Source organism: Ursus arctos, unplaced genomic scaffold (genome assembly GCF_023065955.2).
Source record: "Ursus arctos isolate Adak ecotype North America unplaced genomic scaffold, UrsArc2.0 scaffold_8, whole genome shotgun sequence".
In the NCBI taxonomy this organism is placed as follows: Eukaryota; Metazoa; Chordata; class Mammalia; order Carnivora; family Ursidae; genus Ursus; species Ursus arctos.
Window position 1 is genome coordinate 72723732 of NW_026623100.1, and position 5754 is coordinate 72729485.

Consider the following 5754-nt stretch of genomic DNA (forward strand, 5'->3'; position numbering starts at 1 on the left):
GCTAAAAATGATTATCTTCCCTCTGCATTTAAAAGTATATAGTCTCGGATTTTGGCCTCTGTTACTGTATTTCAGAATGTCTTGGGTTATAATAGGTTTAATTGAAATGAGACAAAGTCTTGAAGTCTTTGTTTGGATAAAAATTCAGTATTTCATGGTATTTTTGTGACATGTATATATAAAAGAGAGGAAAGGGAATTACAAAGGTGCTCTTCGAGCTTAAAAAAGAAACCTGACAACTATATATACTTTCAGGAAACAAGGATGCTAACTTGGGCATTATTACCAGGGCAAATAATCATTGAAGTGTTGAGAAACAATCAGAATTGAAAATCTGGTGTGCTAACAGGTTATGTTTCTCAGGGCACAGCAATAATCTCTAAAGTAAGTCCAGGTGTCCCAAAGACTCCTTTGTACAAATAACACTTTGAAGGACAGTTTTAATAACCTAACATAAAACAGATTGCACTTTTAACATATATTTCATAGGAGTACAAGATCAACACTTCTGTAGATGTTGTTTTCTATTCACCATTTTATCAGAACTAGCTGTATGAGGTAGAGTAATTATAATATATATATTTCTGCAATTGTAGGGAGAGAAGCATTTTATCCTTTCCATATTTCTGAGATTTCTTACACCAGCATTTAGGAGTACATGCAATTTCAAATCTTAACACTGCGGTATCGTCATATAGCACCAAGAGGGGAGAGAAAAATTGGCCTAACAATATTACAATTTAAAATGTTGAAAGGAAAAGGCACGGAGAATTTTTACAAAGGGAACCATGAGACATCTAATGTTCTGCATGCACAATTCTTTGTTGACTATAATCAACACTCCATCTTAAATTTGGATCTGTGTAGACTCTCCTAAATATCTTATTGCAGCACAATACTTAGCATCCCAGTAAGCATGTTTGTGATGTATCCTTTTAAGGCTGCATTGCTTGTAGCATTTCATAAGCAGTACTTCTACATGTAAATGAACACTATCCTGTTTATTTTATTTTGTATTTCTTAATTCCCTACAAGGCTACCAGCTGATATAAATAGGTTCTGATCCTCAATGCAGTGTGACTTGCCAACTTTCTTCTGTATGGGGCTTGATAAATCATGGATACACTTTAAATGGACAGAAATACAGTTGGAGGGCTCCTTACAAGGAGTGAACATATCCACCCTTTGATGGCTAAGGTGAAATTCCAAGTCATTCTCTCAGTGGAGACCAGGTTTAGAGAAGCTGTCCTGGTATTTCTCTGTTGTTTTAAAAGGTTGGTTGGGTTCTTGACCTCTCCAATAGAGCAGGTAACTCCATTGGATGAGTATGTTGTTCTCTGAGATCATTTTGCCTCAGCTCTTTCACAAAGAGGATGAAACTCCCTTGTGGATTTTTGGAGGCTAAAGCATTGCGAAGTTTTTAAAACTTCATCTTATAGAGAAACAAAGTTGTGATATACTCTACAAATATCACATTTTTATTGCAACATTAGGTATAGTTACTAATGCTGGTTTTCGAAAACAATTTCTTCATTTCTATTACAAAAAAATTCAGAGACAACAGTCACTAAGTATAGGTCAGGCACTCTTCCTTTTTTGGGGGCTAAGTGGGAAACTACTAATTCTACAAATATTAATTCTGCCTTCTATCATAGCCAGAATGTTTAGGAAAGGAAATATTCCCCTACAGAAGGAAGATTGTCCCCTCAAGTGAAAGATGCTGTCATAACAGAGATTTCTCTTTCAGTGCTACATGCCATGGAGAGCAGACCTAGCATTTAGAAACATTTAAGTAATGTGTTGTTTTTGTATCTTTGCCATAGAAAAGAAAACAGTAGCAGTAACTAGGTACAGGTGCATACACTTTGTGTGATAGAGTTCCACACAGTTCTTGAAAATAAGTTCTTTGTTCTTACACTTGATGCTCAATGATCAAATTAATAAAGTCATATGGGACAGTACAGTAGTTAGAAGTTATTAGAGTACTCACTGAAACACTCTGTTACTTTTGGTTTTAGGAGCATTTGTAAATTGAAGCTTTTACACTGATAGGAGAGAGGGGATTAACAATCCTATTCAGTCCCTTTATTGTGTGACAATTCTCAAGTAAGAATGCATTTTTCAATGAGAGAGTAGTCAAATCAGTTCTTGGAAGAAAAGGGTAAGAACAATAGTTAGCATTTAAATCTTTTCTTTCCCTCCCTTCCTGCTTCTTCCTTCCTTCCTTCCTTCCTTCCTTCCTTCCTTCCTTCCTTCCTTCCTTCTTTTTCTATACAATAGAGAATGCCAAGGTGATGTGATATATGAAATCAAAGGTAGGACTTGTTAGGGACAAATAAAGTCACAAGCGTGGCATTCTTTTTAATGAATATGTAGGTTGAATGCTCCTTTCTTGGATACTGTTAGTCTTATGTAGACTAAGTTTGGAAGTTTGGAACAACTTTAATACAAGTGTTAAATTTCTATTTAGGATTAGTTTAGGCTTGCCAGGTTTCTAAAGAGTCTCACACCTCTATAAAGAGCTTTATATTGTTTGTTATCATGGGTCTGGACTCAACTGAAAAAAAATGGACCATTAGTCCCTGTGTCTAGAAAGAAAAAAGCAAATTAGTAGCAAGAAACTTATTGTAGGAGGCTTGAACCTAAGACAGTAGGTCTTGACGCTTAACTATATACTAAAAGTCAGCAGCATGTGATGAAAACCTCAGTGAAGTTCTAGTGATTTCCTCTACTAAACCTCTGAGTGAACTCAGTTATGTCTTGATGTGATAGCATTGTTTGTCCAGGGCTACTGGTAGAACTTCTTGTATTGTGAATGGAATATGTTCATGTGACTTATTAGTGTTTTGCAATAATAAAGCACAACATTATCAAGTACTTAAATGTTTTTCCCATGAGTGGTCTCTGGGAAAGGAATCAGAAGCACCATAGAAGATTCATTAATAATTTACGTGGGAAGTTCCTAGTCTTCTGTCTACTATAGATAGGTTCTTAAGAACTTCTAGCAGCGCATCTGATCACTACAGTTCTGTGTCTGCACAAACTTTGGTCAGTTTATGTTTTCAGGATTCATTTTAATGTTCTGCTACCATGGATGTGGAGAATGAAGTCATGGATGAATCTAGGACTTCACACACTTCCTTTACAATCTATCTTTAAGCTCCATCCCCTGACAACTTTTAATAGCAAGTAATCCAACCACGGGACAAGGTCATTTAGAAGTGTCTTGCTGACAGTCATTATGTCAGCTCTTTCACAGTGTAAAAATAATATAACAACTAAATTGGTTTCATGTGAACATTAAAAAATGTGAATAAAATCAATTACTTTCAAAGGGAAAGGTAAGCCTGGCTCTTTGTTTTTAGAACTCTCTTATGTTGAAGACCTGAAAAATAGGGCAGATTTCATAATACATTTGAGCAATGCTGGAAAAATTTGGAGCATACTAACCATGCTAAATATTCTTAACATCCCTTTTTGTATTTGTGTCTGTACACATGAATTACGGAGCAAGAAGAGGGAGTAAATTCTTTGTCCTACTAAGCGGCTGTGAAATGCCAAAGATAATCTATATGTAAAAGACACCCTGAGCATATTAGCTTTAAAAATCAATGCTATAAATATCACACACACACACATAAAGATTATATTATATATTATAATTTTATTTATTATATATAAACATATTATATATTACAATTGTATAATATAACCTTTAATTTTGAATATATATGTATATATATTCAAAATGGTGACCTGATTTTGAAAGACAATATCCAAATGAGTTGACAGAGTAGAACTCTTAGTTGTTAAAGATAAAAGTTCCTGAGAATAGAGAATAGCCACTGCTCTAGTTGCATAATTAGTTAGAGGAGACACATTTTCTAACAACCAAGCAGAAGCAAAGATTCCTCTGTGAAGCTAATGAAACTTAAGCATTGAGATCTCTCAACCCTGTGCGGAATGTAAAAACCTTAAAATATTTCAGCTCCTTTAGAGCTGAGCAGTCCTCATTGTTTTTACAATTGTTCATATAGTCTTGAACTACCACCAATGCATAATAAAGGCCAGAGTGAATGTTAACAAAGCTTTAAGAGGTAAGAGAAACACACTGGTGAAGGTAAAGTGTTCTCCGAGTTGGGCAACCTGCTCAGAGGGCAAAGAGGAAATTTTGCTAATTCACTTGCAATCATTTATTAACTCCTAGCCAGAGACCAATTTTATTTTCTCAGAGCTACAGGTTTTCTTTCCTTATTACACAAAAACTTTAAAATTAACTTTAATATAACTTGAATTATATACATATAAACAATACAATCATATTAAATACTAGATTTAAATGATACTGCTTGATCTTCAATACAATTACTTTATCAAGCACCTTTTAAGAAAACATTATCATGCTTTGATTTTGCCATCTTAGCTTCAGTGTATGAAGAATGAACATATTCGTACATTGCACAGAATACACATAGGGATTGCATGGTAGCTCTCCATACTGCTCCTTTTTCTCATGTTTACTTTTTAGTTCCTTTGTTCTTGTACCTTTTTAATTTATTCCACTTTTTTTGTTTTCTTTATGATGCTGATTTTCTTTGAAATTACTGAACACATATAGAAATTACAAGCACTAATTGAAAGATTGTTAAAATAAATTAAATAAAACATCATGTTTAGTGTTGGAAATCTGAATTGTTTTACATTATCTTATAATCAATTCCATCAACATTTTTTTAATCTATGTGTTAACACTGTAGCTGTTTTTCTGTCATAATAAATTTCAGGATTAAGTCCTATTTTTCTTACTTATTTAATATCTGTGAACATTGATTTTAAATACTAGATATTAGAGTCCTTATAAAAGGAAAATATATATGATTATTAAAAATGCATGCCCTGTGCTTGCTTTAGGAGCACATATACTAAAATGGGAATGATACAGAGAAGATTAGTATGGCCCCTGCGCAAGGATGACACGCAAACTTGTGAAGCAGTCCATATTTTAAAAAAGTACACCCTAATTTATTAATCTTAAAGTGAAATTAAATTCTCCAAATGGTTAATAATAAATCATTAAGAATATACTTTAGATAATCAAGGGGAGCAATCCTAGGAAATGTATTATTGAAAATATATTCCCCAAAACACAATATACCATGTATATTTGTTCTATTAATTTAAATATTATGGCACACATTTCATTTTCCAGCTCTTAGTTTTATTGATACAAGATATGGTTGAGTGCTCATTTTTTACAATTAAGTTTTTGATCTATTAGATGACTAGTAGATGAATTCCTATATCTAAAATATATCTCAAATATTATCTGGGGTTTAAGCCTCTAATTTCAGGATAAAGAGATTGAAGTTCATGTTAATTTATTTAAAGTCATCATAGAACAAATTAACAGCAGAGTCAAGATTGGAAAGTGAGGTTCTTAGGATATTTGTTCAATGTCATGTTAGGGGATAGAAACCAGAAAACCTTCCAAATGGGAGAAGTGGGACCCAGCCCACATAGTTTCAGATCAGGACTCAGAACTTTGGGCTCTAAGAGCACTCCCACTCTGCTGGTCCCAGACACTGGAGAGGGATTTAAAGAATTTCCAAGCAGGCACACTAAGGAGAAGAGTCCTATGGAGGTGTGGGACCAAGGCAGGGGTTCGGCTTGTTTGGATTTAAAGACAGCATTGTTCCCATGGCACTTGGAGAGCCATAATTAAGCAAACAATTACACTGTTAATAAAAGCTTGTA

General features: G+C 34.0%; 1 non-coding gene across 1 annotated transcript; it reads left to right on the forward strand.

Moving 5' to 3' along the window:
• The first annotated feature begins 4898 nt into the window (after window positions 1-4898).
• On the forward strand, window positions 4899-5005 carry LOC113247626 (U6 spliceosomal RNA). Its single transcript, XR_003313320.1, has one exon. It is a non-coding gene; the product is annotated as a U6 spliceosomal RNA (small nuclear RNA).
• Window positions 5006-5754: the final 749 nt, after the last annotated feature.